This window comes from Macaca fascicularis, chromosome 9 (genome assembly GCF_037993035.2).
Source record: "Macaca fascicularis isolate 582-1 chromosome 9, T2T-MFA8v1.1".
In the NCBI taxonomy this organism is placed as follows: domain Eukaryota; kingdom Metazoa; phylum Chordata; class Mammalia; order Primates; family Cercopithecidae; genus Macaca; species Macaca fascicularis.
In genome coordinates this window covers 6,534,640-6,551,936 of record NC_088383.1, presented here as the reverse complement: position 1 = coordinate 6,551,936, position 17,297 = coordinate 6,534,640, and the positions used below count along the sequence as shown (strand labels likewise).

The 17,297-nt window shown below is 52.8% G+C and overlaps 1 long non-coding RNA gene across 1 annotated transcript; it reads left to right on the top strand.

Annotated features, from left to right (window-relative positions):
* The first annotated feature begins 7,849 nt into the window (after positions 1 to 7,849).
* On the top strand, positions 7,850 to 10,300 carry LOC141407586 (uncharacterized). The gene is made up of 3 exons (XR_012417202.1): positions 7,850 to 8,535; positions 9,538 to 9,637; positions 9,747 to 10,300. It is a non-coding gene; the product is annotated as an uncharacterized lncRNA (long non-coding RNA).
* Positions 10,301 to 17,297: the final 6,997 nt, after the last annotated feature.

The following is a 17,297-nucleotide window of genomic DNA, read 5'->3' as shown; positions in this document are numbered from 1 at the left end:
AGGTCAAGCATCCCCCTTCCTGTCACACGCTCTCTGATGGCTTCACTGTCCTGGACACCCCCTCAGATCTGTGCTGTCTCAGAGAAAGCAAACGAGAATGGGCCCACGGTGCTCCTCCTCTTTGGAAATGGACTTTTACCTTTGTGAGAGCTTTCAGAGGCCCAGTCCTGGGGCTGTGTAGGAACAGGGGGCCTGGTCGGGGCTCTTTTCCTTTCAGGGACCTTTTTCTCTATAAAAAAACAAAAATGCAATTTTATGACTCTTGGTACAAAGATGAATGTGATCTAGGCTGGATTCATAGCTGTATATTATTATTATATTAAAATTTGATTTTAAAAGAAGTGAGGGCTGGGCGTGGTGGCTCACGCTTGTAATCCCAGCACTTTGGGAGGCCGAGGTGGGCGGATCACGAGGTCAAGAAATTGAGACCATCCTGGCTAACGTGGTGAAACCCCGTCTCTACTAAACAATACAAAAAAATTAGCCAGGCGTGGTGGCGGGGGCCTGTAGTCCCAGCTACTCGGGAGGCTGAGGCAGGAGAATCGCTTGAACCCAGGAGGCAGAGGTTGCAGTGAGCCGAGATCACGCTACTGCACTCCAGCCTGGGCGACAGAGCCAGACTCTGTCTCTAAATAAATAAATAAATAAATAAATAAATAGAAGTGGAAGTAAGAACATTTTCTTGGGTCCCTAAAAGATTGTGGGCCCCAGACACTGGAGGATGAGTCACCCGAGCGTCCTACCCTTTATAATGAGTGGGAATTTAGCCACTGGGATGTGCCGAAACGGGCTGCTTTGGGAAAGTGATCCTTCTGGGATCCTGTAACTGCTGAAGATCAGAACAAAAGGGGAGATTCTTGAGGTTAGCTTTTTAACTTTTTTGAGACTGGGTCTCACTCTGTCACCCAGGCTGGAGTGCAGTGGCCTGATCTTGGCTCACTGCAGCCTTGATCTCTCATGCTCAAACAGTTTTCATGCCTCAGTCTCCAAAGTAGCTGGGCTGGGACTACAGGTACACACCACCATGCACGGCTGATTTTTAAATTTTTTGCAGAGACAGGGTCTCCCTGTGTTGCCCAGGCTGAGGTGAGCTTTTTAGTGTCACTGTTAAGCTGCTTGAAGCTCGGGGTCCTCTGCATGTTCTTAGTTTTCATGAATGAGCCGCAGGTTCACCCCTAAATATTTGCCAGCCACTGCTCAGGCACAGGTTTGTGGTCCAAGTCGTCCGTGCACAGACGTCCTGAACCCCATTGGCCCTGACCTGCGGGTCCAAGCGCGCAGCAGGCTCAAAAGCTGAGTAAGTCCATTTGCACCCGCCTGGTGCTTAGCGTTTGGCCACACGGGGGCACCAGCGGGACAGTCTAGACTGGCCTTCGTCCCATCTGGGCTGCGGGAGCCGCAGCAGGAGGAGCCTCGAGAGAAGCCTTGGGCCTCCCCAAGCTGGCTGTGGCGTGGGCCCAGGAGGGCATCGTCTAGAAGGCCCCTGCTCCCTGCCACCATCAGTAACCCCCAGCCCTGGAGACATTGAAGGCAACTCAGTCCCAGGGAGCCACGGGCTGGGTGGAGCTGGGCTGTCCTGATTACAGGTCTTTCAGAGCCTGGGGGTGTCACGCTCTGGGCCTCGGACTTCTTATCTGAAACACGCAGGGTGCACGTGAAAGGTCTCGAAGGTCACTTTATGCTCTCAATTCTTCTAAAATTAAAATTAATGTAAAAAGACTTTTTCAGCTTTATCGAGGTATAATTGACAAATAAAAATTGTATATATTTAAGGTATATGTGATGCTTTGATATATGTATAGACCGAAATGATTCTCACAGTCAAGCTAATGAAAAAACCCATCAGCTCACATTGTGACAGTATTTCTGTATGTGTGGTGAGAAGTTATCTTTTAGCAAATTCCTAGGATACAGTATTATTAACTGTACTCACGATGCCATACATTAGATCTCAAATAACTTACTCATCCTGCATAGCTAAAATGTTATACCCTTTGACTGATTCAGATCTTAATTCTGCAGTAAATGCACTAGGGCCGAAGTGTAAGCAGACAAGGAGTGTCTGCAGGAACCACCATAAAATTTTTTTGTTTTTTGTTTTTTTTTTGAGACAGGGTCTCACTCTGTTGCCCAAGCTGGAGTGCAGTAGCATGATCTTGGCTCACTGCAGCCTTGACCTCCTGGTGAGAGGTGACAGTGTGTTAGTAGCCCTCACTCTCAAAGCCTCCTCGGCCTCAGTGTCCACTCTGGTGGCGCTTAAGGAGTCCTTCAGCCCACCATGGCACTGTGGGAGCCCCTCTCTGGGCTGGTTGAGGCTGGAGCCGCCTCCCTCTGCTTGCAGGGAGGTTTGGAGGGAGAGGCGCAGGCGGAACCAGGGCTGCGCTCGTGGGCTGGTGTAAGTTCCCGTGGGCGTGGGCCAGCCGGCACCACCAGCCCAGGGCAGTGAGGGGCATAGCACCCGGGCCAGCAGCTGCGGAGGTTGCACCGGGTCCCCCAGCAGTGCCGGCCTGCCAGCACCACACTCAAATTCTCGCTGGGCCTTAGTTGTCTCCCGGTGGGGCATGACTCCGGACCTGCAGCCCGCCACGTCTGAGCTCCTCCCCCTGTGGTGGGCTCCAGCGCAGTCTGAGCCTCCCTGATCGGGCGCCGTCCCCTGCTCCCTGGCGCCAGTTCCCATGGACAGCCCAAGGGCTGAGGAGTGCAGGCCCGGCTCCGGACCGGGACCAGCAGGCAGCTCCGCCTACAGCCCAGGTGCAGGATCCATTGGGTGAAGCCAGCTGGGCTCCTGAACCCCATGCGAACTTGGAGAACTTTTATATCTAGCCAGAGGATTTTATGTGCACCAATCAGCACTCTGTGTCTAGCTTAGGGTTTGTAAATACACCAATCAGCACTGTGTCTAGCTCAGGGTTTGTGAATACACCAATTGGTACTCTGTATCTAGCTAACCTAGTGGAGACTTGGAGGACTAGCACTCTGTGACTCCATGTCTAGCTCAAGGATTGTAAATGCACGCATCAGCACTCTGTGTCTAGCTCAGGGTTTGTAAATACACCAATCAGCACTCTGTGTCTAGCTCAAGGTTTGTAAATACACCAATTGGTACTCTGTATCTAGCTGACTCTGTATCTAGCTAACTAGCACTCTGTGACTCTGTGTCTAGCTCAAGGATTGTAAAGGCACCAATCAGCACTCTGTCAAAATGGACCAATCAGCTCTCTGCAAAATAGACCAATCAGAGGGGATGTGGGTGGGGCCAGATAAGGAAATAAAAGCTGGCTGCCTGAGCCAGTCAGCAGGAACTCACTCTGGTCTCCTTCCACGCCCTGGAATCTTTATTCTTTGGCTCTTTGGGTCCACACTTCCTTTATGAGCTGTAACATCGTAAAGGTCTGCAGCTTCACTCTTGAAGTCAGCGGGACCAGGAACCCACAGGGAAGAACGAACAACTCCAGACTGTCTTTAAGAGCTGTAACACTCCCCACAAAGGTTTGCAGCTTCACTCCTGACAGTGAGACCACGAACCCACCCGAAGGAGGAAGCTCCAGACACATGTGAATGTCTGAAGGAACAAACTCCGGACACACCATCTTTAAGAACTGTAACACCACAAGGGTTGGCTACTTCATGCTTGAAGTCAGTGAGACCAAAAACCCACCAATGCTGGACACACTGGGTTCAAGTGATCCTCCCATCTCAGCCTCCCCGAGTACAGTTGGGACCACAGGTGTGTGCTACCACATCCAGGGACTGTAGGAATTTAATCCACTTGAGCCATCAGCCTGGGTTACAGCCTCCTGCCCTGCAGCCTGCTCTTCCCTAAACTCTGGGTGGAATGAGGCCACCCTGTTGGTCAGAACCAGCTCCTGAAAGAGCCCGGCAGCTTAGACATGAATCCCAGTGAGCTTTCCTCATTACAGTGTTAAAGTCTCTACCCTGGAAACGCTGCAGCTTCAGGTCCATAACGTGCAACCCCCCTGCTGGCATGACACGGTGCCTGTGCCACAGAGACCCCTGCTCTACGTGCGACGATGTGCCTTCTGCCCTCTCCATTGCCCCATAATACCCTCCTGTCACTTTCCCTTGGAGAGACACTGCTTTGGGAGTATGCCCAGTGCCCTCCTTACTGGAGCCAAGTAATAAACTCTTATTGATCAAAACTTGCATTCTCACGGAGAGTCATTGTTGCTTGACAGGGGAATGAACCCTGGTATTTTTAGGGCAGCAGAAGCTCATGTTTCACGGCACGTCCAGTTTCTGATACCTGCTCGGCCATTACATCAGCTGGATGACCTGAAGCAAGTCACCTTTCCTCTCGGATTCCCTTTCTTTGTGTGTTGTTGGCCCTGTTGTTTGATTTTTTATTTTTGTTTTTGAGACAGTCTCATTTTGTCACCTAGGCTGGAGTGCAGTGGCATGATCTCAGCTCACTGCAACCTTCGCCTCTTGGGTTCAAGTAATTCTCATGCCTCAGCCTCCCAAGTAGCTGGCACTACAGGAACACAACACCGTATCTGGCTAATTTTTGTATACTTTGGAGAGGTGGGGTTTCGCCATGTTGTCCAGGCTGGTTTTGAACTCCTGACCTCAAGTAATCCTCCTGCCTCAGCCTCCCAAAGTGCTGGGGTTACAGGCGTGAGCTGCTGCGCCCAGCCAGCCCTGTCCTTTCTATGGGCCCCAGACTGTGTGGGAGCATTCTTTGTGGGGTGAGAGGGGAGTCTATGTAAACTTTGCTTTCTACCTCCATCCCACACACTGGCTGAGGAAGGTCTGGCTGGGGGCTGTCTCAGAGGAAGGGAGCTGCCTACAGGGGGCCAGGTAATTCCAGCACCTGGAGACTAGAACCTCCCACTGTCCTGCTGTTGAGGCCTGGAGGGACAGCTGAGTCTGGGTAGAAAAAACAGGAGAACTGAGCCTGAAGTAGCAAGTCCACCCAGTTGTCCAACAACCATAGCTCTGCAACCCCGGCTCCCACGCGGCTTCGTCCAGACCCGGCAATGAACCGCTTCACCAGGTGCTTGTTATTTAAAATGTTTCCACCACCCTGTGACTTCTCTTCAATTTAACCATCTTGATGTGTTGCCACCTGGCCCTGAACAGGGGTGCGGAGGAGTTAGCTGGGCGCTGACGGAGAACGCAGAGTCCTGGGTCCTGCTCCGGGATGGTTTTGTGGAAATGTATTGAGGGAATGAATCATTGTCATCCATGGGTGTTTCCCTCCTACCTTTTCATTTCTTTTTGTTTTATAACATCTTAGTATCTTGGAGTTCTGGGAAGGAGAATGTGAACATTTTTCAGAACCAGCATTTTCCCATCTTCTGTTTGGTCTGGGGTGGTGTCCTGGCCTCTCCTGGGATGTGGTGGCTGTGGAAGGCTGGTGGGGGTGCACGTTCCACAGCACCCTGAGACCCTTGGTAGCTCCCACCTGCCTGCTCTTGATTTCAGCCGTAAGGGTCAGCTGGTGGGGCCGCCGCTCAGCTCAGGGCTGGCGCAGGGTGCTCAGGGCGTGTCTTTTGTCCTGATGGGCTCTGAAGGCCGGTCCCTCAATTCTGCCTTTTGGTTTTCTTCAGCGAAGGAGAAATGGCCAGCCCGGGGTGGACGGGATGACACTCGGCTCCGAGTGGAGGCTGGAACACAAAGCGAGTTTCTCCTGAGTGTGGGTTCCTCCTCTGCCATCTGGCAACCTCCCCATTTCTTCCTCCTCCTGCTGTCCTACGCACTCATCAACCACGTAAGCCTAAACCACTTTCCCAGCGGCTCCCTCCTCCTTCCTCTCTGGATCCTGGGACTTTGTGGCCCGTGAGATACCGCCAGCTTCCCTGACCTGGAGGCCAAGGTCACCCGCCCAATAGCCTTGAGTTTGGCAGGGCAGGTGTCCCGAGACCTCCCTCCCTGGCACCCCAGCCACCTCCCCCACAGCCTGCCCATTCTCCATCTCTCCCCACCGCCCTGAAGCCAGGCTCCAAAGCCAGTCATAACAAGGCACCAGAAAGGAAAGCGGAGAAAGGAAAAACATGTATCTTGGCCTCAACACAAGCCCAGAGACGATTCACTTCCAAACCACTGAAAACAAGGACGTGCCAGGGCTCTGATGCAAGGGTATGATGTGGTGTGCTTACTCCTGGCCTTGCAGAAAGGGGTCTCTGTTGGGGGGTGGGACGTGAGAATGGGGAGCGACGAGGGAGGGGACAGTCCCCCCACTCTGAAGCACGGCTGAAAGTTGAGCCCCCATAGGGCTTCCCAGATGGAGCAGGCACAGGGGAGGAAGTGGCTGTCTGGAGGGCAGACTGTTAGGCAGCCTTTGCCGGTCCCGGCCCCTCTTCCCCCTCCTCAGCCCTGCAGGCAACCCCAGCCTCTCCCAGAGGGCCTGACTGTGGTTTTTCCTGTTAACTCTGCCTGTTGTTCTTCTGCGGCCTTTGAAGCTCAGCTCTTTCCTTCCATGCTGTGACCTCAAATCCCAGCCCCTCCGCTTCCTTCGGTGGTGGATTGTCCTTTCTTTCCAGGTCCCTGCATCCTTGTCCAAGAGCAGCCATCAGCGTGGAGCTGGGGCCTGGAGATCTTGCTCCCTGTTGCGTCTAGGGCTCAGGGGCATGGCTGCCGACCACACAGGGGGCAGGTGGGTGTGTGTGCTCCCTGCAGAGGGACAGGTCTGGCATGGGTCAGATGCCTGCTATTGTGATCTGTGGGACTTGGAGGGGTGTCCCTGACACTGAGCAGCTCCTTTCTTCTCACACAGTTCTGGAAAAACCCATGAGGCTGGGGCACTTGCTGCTCAGAGAATGTCTCTTACAAGGGAAGAGGTGGAAGGATTCATGCATTCCTTCACTCACTCATTCACTTACTCATTGATCATTTCAGCACTGAGTGGGCACCTGCACTGTTCCGGTCTCTTTCTGTAGACTGAGAGGTGGGCTGCTCCAGATTGACGGAGGGGCTCGACATGGTCTCAGAGAGGTGGGCTGCTCCAGATTGACGGAGGGGCTCGACATAGTCTCAGAGAGGTGGGCTGCTCCAGATTGACGGAGGGGCTCGACATGGTCTCAGAGAGGTGGGCTGCTCCAGATTGACGGAGGGGCTCGACATGGTCTCAGAGAGGTGGGCTGCTCCAGATTGACGGAGGGGCTCGACATAGTCTCAGAGAGGTGGGCTGCTCCAGATTGACGGAGGGGCTCGACATAGTCTCAGAGAGGTGGGCTGCTCCAGATTGACGGAGGGGCTCGACGTAGTCTCAGGCTCTGTGCATGGGGCTCCTGGGGCAGCTCAGAGCTGCAGTGCAATCAGGTTATACCCCATAAGGAGAAGCTGCCTGGGACCTTGCCCCCTGGCCAGCAGAACAGCTGCTGCAGCTGTCACTGATTACTAAGCCTGAGTGGTCCTTGGGGTCGAGTGTCATTTGTCACTCCGAACAGGACATACTGATGCTTCTCACAGCCTGTGGAGGAAACGTACAGGCCCTTGGAGTTTCATAGGCTAGCAAGGGCCCTGCGGGCATGACCCCGGCCAGGAGTGGCTTTCTCAGTCTGTCCATGAGGCCTGGGTCCAGGGAGCCTTCCAGGACCCCGGGCACGTGGCCACCCACTTCCTCAACCTCCTTCCTGAACAAGACATGCTTTTTAAGGCTCAGTCCAGAGCCGACCTTCTCCCTGTGGTACTTGGTGATGAGAAGTCTTTCCACCTCCCGAGCCTTGCCCTTTTTGGGGGCATGAGATCCTGGGATGTTATGAGCCCTCTGAGGCTCAGTTCCTCATCAGGAGTTTGGGGATCATTGTAGTTCCTACCTCCAAAAGTCTTAAAAGGCCTGTTGTTATTATTCAACTTTCCAGACAGTTTAAAAGAAAAGTGCTGGAGAAACAGATCATCATAACAACACATTTTATTGTAGTCTTCTAACGAGCCATGTAGTGAGGTAACCCCACTACTCTCTCTCCAGGTGTAGAGAGTAGAGAAATCCACTCAATCCTAAGTTTGATAATGAAGAAACAGAGGCCCGGAGAAGTTAAGAAATGCACATAAGGGCACACACTGTTAAACGGTAGAGCTGGGATTGCCACCTAGATGTTCGATGATGGAACCCACGCTTAACCACTATCCTGTCCCACCTCCCAGCGAGGAAAACAGAAACAACCACAGAGAGCCTCTGCCTTCTTTTAAAGCACATTAGCTTCACCTTCAGAGTGGAATACTGAGCCCTGCCTGGCCTCGCCTTGCGACATTTGGGCGAGGAGCTGAGGTCCTTGCACAGAGTGGTGTGGTTGGTGCATGGTTGCGTGTGCACTGCCCAGATGCAGGGTGTGGACTTAGCTCAGAAGCACAGCATTTGTGAAGCTTTCGGAAACTATCCCTCTGGCTCCAGCCCTTTCTAGAGCTCTCCAGGCACATCCCTGCATGAAGGTTTCAGAGTCACTGGGTTTCCCGGGGACTTCTCTTTGCTAGGAATCTCTGAGGTGCTCTCTGCAAGGTGAGTTGGCAGCATCTCTGTGCCTCTGGTTTTGCTAGGCTCCACTAACAAGCTGCTAAGAACTCTTCATCCTCAAGGTAAAACCCAAACTCCTTAGCACAGTATTCAAGGGCCTGCTTCCCTGCCCACCTGCCCACCTGCATCCCTGCACCTGCCCACCTGCATCCCTGCACCTGCCCACCTGCATCTGTGCTCACCTGCCCACCTGCATCCCTGCTCACCTGCCCACCTGCATCCCTGCCCACCTGCCCACCTGCCTCCCTGCCAACCTGCCCACCTGCATCCCTGCTCACCTGCCCACCTGTGTCCCTGCCCACCTGCCCACCTGCGTCCCTGCTCACCTGCCCACCTGCGTCCCTGCTCACCTGCCCACCTGCATCCCTGCCCACCTGCCCACCTGCATCCCTGCCAACCTGCCCACCTGCGTCCCTGCTCACCTGCCCACCTGCATCCTTGCCAACCTTCCTACCTGCGTCCCTGCTCACCTGCCCACCTGCATCCCTGCTCACCCATCTACCTGCCTACCTGCCCACATGCCCACCTGTCCACCTACCCACCTGTATCCCTGCCCACCTGCCCACTTTCATCCCTGCCCACCTGCCGACCTGTATTCCTGCTTACCTGCCCACCTGCCTATCTAGTTACTTGCTCACCTGCTTACCCACTTGCCTGCCATACTTACCTGTCCAGCTCATCTTCCCTGGCCCTCCTGCTGCTGTTCTGCATGGGAACTGCCGCTCTCCCATCTTCTCCAGCCAGCCCTCCTCTCCACTGCCACATCCACGGCCCTTCACTGTCCTCATGGCTGATGCATTCATCCTGGTCCACCTGCCCCAGATGCTCCTTAGGGCAGTGGCCCTACTGAAGCATCTTCACATTCCCATAGAAAATTGTGGGATGCCAGACAGGGAGGGATGCCTGCCTCCAAGATGAGGGAATCAGAACTGGAGATGAAAAGGGATTTGTCATCCATCACCAAGAAAATCAACACAAGAGGCAGGATTGGAACCCTGTCCCATGGCATCCGGGGTCGATTTGTTTAGGGGGCCACAGGTCTTTTTCACCCATGTCCACCTTAGTGCACTGAGGGGAACCCCAGTGAAGGCCAATGAGGGAAACCATACATCATTGAGGGCCGATGGAGGCCCCCAAAGCCCAAATCGCTGTGCTCCCCAGTAGGTAAGCATCCCCTGCGAAGAAAGCCTACCTTCTCGCTCCCTCCCCAGATCCCCGTATCGAGAGTGACGAAATGCATAAAAACAAAACACAAAACACACTCCTTCCCCAGGTCCCCAGACACCCTTAACACAGCTATCTGCAGGACTGAGTGATCGGTGGGACCACACAATTTGCCCTTGGCTCTCGTGGTCGGGAGGGGAGGACTGCGCCAGCATGAGGAGACCAGAGAGCGAGTCAATGGAAATTTGGCAAGATCCTGCAGCTGCTGTTGGTGGCTGCAGCCAGACAGGAAAACTGAGATGGTGTGAGCAGAAAGGGCTGGAAGGCGTTGGCTTTTTCCAAGAAATTACAGAGGAATCTTCTTCCAAGAGGCTGGGGGCCTCTGCAGACATGATCTCATTACTCGCCCCCCCAATCCCCTGGCTTCCCTAGGGACCAAGGGCCAGGAGTCTCTGCCCAGTCCTAGCTCCAAGGCTGATTTTCTGAATCGGGGCTGGCCCTGAGGTTTGCTCACTAATAATCACCAGAAAACTCCCCCAACAATGGGTGATGCCAGAGTGTCCTTAAGCTTCAGGGGTTCATAAAAACATTTGACTCCCCAGAACAAAAATGACTGGGGGAAACGCGCAGTTCTTCGAAGAGAATGGTTTCATTCTGTACCAAGGGGTGTCTCAATTTGCCTTGGAAGATAGGGAGCACCGTTAGATGGGTGGATGGCACCCGGGGCGGGGGTGGACGGCACAGGGCGGGGGTGGGCGGCACGGGGTGGGGGGGTGGACAGCACGGGGTGGGGGGGTGGACGGCACGGGGCGGGGGGTGGGCGGCACTCAGTGGGGACGGCACTTGGGGAGCTAACCACCCAAGTGTTGGAGCCTCTTCTATGCCGCAAACCCTTTGCCAGACACTGACCATTGATACAAGGTGCATCAGAGCCAGACCTTAGCAAGCAGGGGACAGAGTTATGCTTATGATAGGGGCTAAATGAGGTCCTGGAGTTGGTGCAGAAGAAGAGAGTCTACGGGTCCCGGAAGGCTGTGTGGAGCTGCCGTGCTAGCTCCCATCCAGGGTACCAGCTATGCGCAGGCACTGTGCTGAGTGACCCCTGGATGTCAGCTCACTTAATCTCTGTAACAACCCGGAGTCTGCTCATAGCATGGCCCATTGCCTACCCAAATGCGGTGCCAGGCATGGGCCATGGACATTCCCTGGGTAAATGGCTGACAGTGATACCCACTGCAGAACAAGGAGGCTGAAGCCCTGGAAGAAAAGAAGCTTATCACCAGTCCCTGAGCCTGGGAGTCAGATGCCAAACCCAGGACCCCAGTGGTTAAGAGTCCAAGCCTGGACACCACAGAGGCCAGGCTGGACGGGGCTGGGCCTCTCAGTGTGGCCTTGTAAAAGTCACAGCCTCCGACTGCATGGGTTTGGATATGGAGATAAAAAAATTTCAGAGGCTGTTGGGATAATGAAATAAAATATAAACTTGCTCAGCACGGGACTGGCCTGCAGTCACTGTGGAATAAATTGCCATTCACTGAGCTGCGCTCCGATGCTGGTTCTGTGGGTGCCTCCTGCGCTCATGCTGCGCTTTCCCTGGACGCTTTCCAGCACCCTCCCTGGGAGCTGCCTCTTCCTAAAGTTTTGGGCTAGGCTTAGATGTCCTCAATACAACATGACGTGTACAGGAACCTAACTACGGCTTTTTAGTGAAGATGTTCATGTTTCTGAGAAAAACAGGCCTATTAGAGTAGCCTCTGTATTTAAGTTAGAGCCTTGCTTTAACCTGCTGACTGTGGTCATTGAATGACACCAGGAAAAGTGACCAAATGGTTTAGTAACTTACTCTATCTGAACACTTTGGAAAACAAAATAGACATTTGGGCTAACAAAGAAAGAGAGAGAGAGAAAGAAAGAGGAAGGAAGGAAAGAAGGAAGGAAGGAAGGAAGGAAAGAAAGAAGAGGAGGGGGGAGGGAGGGAGGGACGGAGGGTGGGCCAGGCACGGTGGCTCATGCCTGTAATCCCAGCAATTTGGGAGGCCAAGGCGGATGGATTGCCTGAGGTCAGGAGTTCGAGACCAGCCTGACCAACATGATGAAACCCCGTCTCTACTAAAAATACAAAAATTAGCAGGGCTTGGTGGCAGGCACCTGTAATCCCAGCTACTCGGGAGACTGAGGCAGGAGAATTGCTTGAAGTGGGAGGCGGAGGTTGCAGTGAGCCAAGATCGCACCACTGCACTCCAGCCTGGGTGACAGAGCGAGACTCCGTCAAAAAAACAAACAAAAAAACCCAAAATGAAATGAACGAACGAAAGAAAGAAAGAAATAAAAAGAAAGAAAGCAAGCAAGAAAGCTAAAACACCACGACCAAAAAGAATGGAAATGAATTGCTAATTCGGGTCCCTTCCCCATCTTGGTAAAGATGGGATGTATGTGTTAACTTAGTTAAGATTCTATAGCTTGAGTTTGGTTACTACAGGAAAGCATGCAATGAACCCCAGCTTTGGTTATGAAATCTGCGATCTGTGAGATCCCAGCCCTTTATCCTTCACGGACACAGTGAAAGCAGCGTTCTTACCCAAGGAAACCAAAGCCCATCCTTGATCCCCGCAGGCTCAGCCATGCCCTAGTTAGCGTGTCTGTTAATCATTTTCCCCTGTTTTCCAGGCTGGTGGGAGGAGAGACCCACATTTGGGATGGTGGGGGAAAGACACTGGTTTCTCCATGCCTTTGTTCATTACGGTGCTCTGTGATTTGAGATAGATGGAACACATTGGCATGTCCCAGGCTGACAATCTAAGGAAACTGGAGGAATCTTAGCAGCCAGGAGCTGGAGGTTGCCCTTAGCTCAGCTGGGGTGAACAGCTAAAATGCAGGTGGTGGCTGCTGCCTTGGGAAAGTCCTCCTCTGTTCCAGTTCCCAGTGTTTGCTTTGGCCCCAGGCAAAGGGCCCTAGTGGAACAGGGGCAGGGAGGAGGCATTTGGAAACCATGGGGTTACTGATGAGATGGTGCCAAACACACCTAACCAAAATACTGGCCCCAGGGTGGATCAGGGCGGTGCATTTCTGGAATGTTCCATGACTGTCAAGGCCAGTGTGCACAGCTAAACACAACCAGGTTCCTGGTTCCTGGCAGTCCTCGATTTCCTGAAAAACCTTCCACACAGTGGGCCCGAGCTTCAGCTAGAAGGCCATATAAATCTCCTCCCTGCCCCCACTATGACGTGCAGCTTCAGGGTGGACGAATTCGCCTGTGATAAGTAAGGCTTCTGGAAGAAAGAGCTGCCTAGGGGAGCAAATGCTTCCCGCCGCCTAGGGGAAGCAGTGCCTTGTGCCCCTGGCACAGACAGGACCTGGGACCTGCGTCCTCCTCTGGCCCCCAGTCCCCCATCCAGGTGCTTAGATTGGGGAGGCAGGGCAGCACTTCTCTCACCCCCAGCCTTTGATGCGACACAGAGCCTGGGGTTCGCTGGAGTAGGGCTGCGGAGGAGGAAACCCTGTGGTCGCGGTGGGGACTGGAGACCTCTGCCCGCCCTCGGGAACGTGTATCTTTCCTCTGTTTGCTTGCAGGGAGGAGAAGGTGAGTATAGCAGAGAACTGGAGGGGACTTCGGAGTCCGTCTCCCATGGGGCCTAGTGCTGAGGAACTTTTCCAGGTGGAGGGTAGGGTAGGCCTGGGTCATGAAATGGAGTCACAAACATACGTTTTGTTGTTGTTGTTGTTGTTTTCCTGAGACAGAGTCTTGCTCTATCCAGGCTGGAGTGTAGTGGCACAATATCAGCTCACTGCAACCTCTGCCTCCTGAGTTCAAGCAATTCTCCTGCCTCAGCCTCCCAAGTAGCTGGGACTACAGGCACACACCACCATGCCGGGCTAATTTTTGTGTTTTTAGTAGAGATGGGGTTTCACCATGTTGTCCAGGCTGGTCTCGAGCTTCTGACCTCAGGTGATCCACCCATGTCGGCCTCCCAAAATGCTGGGATTACAGGTGTGAGCCACCGCGCCTGCCCCACAGATATACTTTTAAGATAGAAGAACCGGGACTGCTGCAGCCTCATACTCAGCTAAGCCTTTGGGTTTCCAAGTAAGACCCAAAGCAGTAAAGATTTCCTTCAATTGGCCAACTCTTCAGACTGCTCACAGGCAAAAGAAGTAGACAGGGACTCAGCTTTTACACAGTGTCCCTGTCCCCTCCCCTGCAGCTTGCTTTCTTTTCTTTCTTTCTTTCTTTCTTTCTTTCTTTCTTTCTTTCTTTCTTTCTTTCTTTCTTTCTTTCTTTCTTTCTTTCTTTCTTTCTTTCTTTCTTTCTTTCTCTCTCTCTTTCTTTCTCTCTCTCTCTCTTTCTTTCTTTCTTTTTCTTTTCTCTCTCTCTCTCTCTCTCTTTCTCTCTCTCTCTCTCTTTTCTTGAGATAGGGTCTCACTCTGTAGCCTAGGCTGGAGTGCAGTGGTGTGATCTTGGCTCACTGCAGCCTTGATCTCCTGGGCTCAGGTGATCCTCCCACCTGAGCCTCCCAAGTAGCTGAGACTACAGGTGTGTGCCACCGTGCCTGGCTTTTTATTTTTGTTTTGTATTTTTTTTATAAAGACAAGGTTCTGCCATGTTGTCCAGGCTGGAATTCTTGGGCTCAAGCAATCCTCCCACCTTGGCCTCCCAAGGTGCTGGGACTTACAGGCGTGAACCGCCATGCCTGGCCACCCCTGCAACTTTTGATGTCACTTAAAGGCAGTTCTTTTCTCCCAGCTGAGCCCCAGCTTTCACCTCGAGGGCAGGGACAATGCCTGACTCTCCTTTTGCATCCTCAGTGCCTTAAAATCTAGGCAAGATGGGTGCTCAAAATGTCCAGTGAATGATGAATAAGGGGCAGGAAATCACAGTGGGGGATGAGGGAGGGAGACAAAGAGGTTGTCTGCAGGGAGCCTGCGGAGTGGGGGGGAAGAGGAGATGGGAAGGGCACAGCTTATTCGGCTAGTGAGGTTGGAGGACACTTGTCTCTCAGCCTTCTGACGCCATCTGCAAACCTCACAGGTCCCCTTCCACAGCCTTTCCTGAAGGTTTGCTTAAGAAGGTCAGGAGAGAGGGGAGAGGGAATTAGCCGGAGACAACAGGTTTCTTTTCTCAGTGGTTGGAAGTCAGTAGAGGCTGGGGTGGGGAAGGGCTGGCATGGGGAGCCACCTTCAGGTACGTGCATTCCTCATTCATGCTGAGCCCTGGGCTCTAGACAGCATCACACAGGCCTGCATGCTGGCGAGACTGGCACAGAGAGGTGAGTCATCCATTCTTCATGGCACAGCTGTCGCCTTCCTGAAACTCGCATTAGACACGCACTCACAGAATCACATGTACCACGTGCAGCCATTACAGATGGGCACACCAACCCCAGACTGCTGTTGCCAGGTATGTACGTGTTTCCTCTCGCTCACTGGTCCTGCAGAGCCCGGGGACGTCTGCAAGGGTGAAATGAGGTACAGATGAGGTTCACTGAGGCCACTTTTCTCTATTTTTGTGCTAAAGTGACCAAGAGTAAAAACTCTGGTCACCTGGCAGCCCCTGTACTGGAGATCGGATATAAAGAATATGTAGGCCGAGTGTGGTGGCTCACGCCTGTAATCCCAGTACTTTGGGAGGCTGAGGTGGGCGGATCATGAGGTCAAGAGATTGAGACCAGCCTGGTCAACACGATGAAACCCCGTCTCTACTAAAAATACAAAAATTAGTTGGACGTGGTGGTGCACATCTGTAATCTCAGCTACTTGGGAGGCTGAGGCAGGAGAATTGCTTGAACCTGGGAGGCAGAGGTTACAGTGAGCCAAGATCGTGCCACTGCACTCCAGCCTGGTGACAGAGAGAAGCTCCTTCTCAAAAAAAAAAAAAAAAAAAAAAAAAAAAGAAAGAAAAAAAGTAAGTCTACAAATATTACAGTCAATGGATGCCTTCGAGACCATGAACCAAGCCTAAGCACCTAGAGGCTCCAGTGAATCTGTTTGGCCGGCACATGGCTTGTATCCATTTACAGAGTAACCGCTCACTTAGGAAGCATCCAGCCGGCGCTCCCTGCTGTGCGCCAGGCCTGGGCTGGGTGCTGGGGTGCAGAAAGAAGAAAGGCAGGTGGTGCCCGCCCCAGGACCTTGGCTTCTCTCCATGCCCCATCGGGGGGTCTCCTGAACCTGAGCATTTCCCCAAAGCGAGCGCATTTTGAGTTCTTTTACAAATAATGTTTCCAAGGACTGAAACCAAAAGATCCCAGTAGAGAGAAGGGGTTTATATTACCGTTCTCCCAGCCCTGCTGCCTAACCTAGAAGCATCAGAGGCAGATTGCTTCTTGGAGGTTATCCAGTGCAGGGTTTCTTTAGGTTAGAAGAGAGTGTGGTGACAGTGTCGTGATGTGTACGAATTCAAGAGGTGTAACTCAGGCTCTACCTGCAAACCCAGGGCACAGTCTGCTGCCGAGAGGCTATCGGAGTGGTGAGTAGCCATTCATACCGCCTGTCATCAGAGAAGGAGGAGTGGGCAGGGGAGGGCCAGGTCGTGTGGCCTCCAGAGATGGCAGCAGATGATGGAGATCCGGGCAGAGGCAAGTTGAACTTTGTCCCTGGCTATGCCACTGATTCTGATTCATCATTTAGAGAGGACTCATTGGTTTTCTCTTCCTGGGCCGGCCTGCCTTTCTTTCTTTCTTTTCTTTCTCTTTCTTTCTTTCTTTCTTTCTTTCTTTCTTTCTTTCTTTCTTTCTTTCTTTCTTTCTTTCTTTCTTTCTTTCTTTCTTTCTTTCTTTCTTTCTTTCTTTCTTTCTCTTTTCTTCTTTCTTTTCCTTCCTTCCTTCTTTCCCTCTCTCCCTCCCTCCCTTCCTTTTTTCCTTCCTTCTTCTCCTTTCTTCCCTTCCCTTCCTTCCCTTTTTTCTCTCTTTCTATCCTTTTTTCTTTTCTTTCTTCTTCTTCTTTTTTTTTTTTTTTTTTTTTAAGAAAGAAGCACCTGCCTTGCCGCCTTCCCTCCTCCGCCTGTCCAAAAGTGAATGATAAGAGTCGGGCAGTGTGCATGTCTTCTCAGAAGAAAAACTGAGGCTCAGATGTGACTTAGTGTCCCCGGTGAGTGGGTGCCTCATAAATGTTGGATATTAACTGAACCGAAAAGTCTTCTTAGGCTGTCTTCACTGTCTTCTTCTTGGCTTTGGATTCCTGAGCTGCAAAATAAGGCTGTGAGTGGAGCTCCTGACCGAGGACTGTGTGCTCCCCGATAGCTCCAGGATGGTGCAGAGTGCTGACAGCCACGCCCTGGAGCTTGTGCTTGCCAGTGCTTCGTGGGTAAGGAATTGTGAGGCTTGTACAGCCCTGACAGCTCCTTAGGGATCACATAGCTCAGTAGGTGAGCCCAGCAGTTTCTGGGTGGGGGAGGGTGCTGAGTGAGCCACCAGTGGAGAGGCACTGGACGAGATCCGCTGCCCGCAGAAGAGGAGAGGGAGGTTCTGAGTGACCCACAGCACACTCCACACGCTTGGAAGATGGGGAAGCCTTCCTAGCCCCCCACTGAGCCCTGGAGGCAGCCAGTGGAACGTTCTGGGTCTGACACCCGAGTCATTTTTCACCCTGATCCTGCCCTCTTCTTGGCAGCTCTCAGAACTGACTCCTGAGGGAAGGCAAGTGTGTAAACTGACTTTCTCCAAAG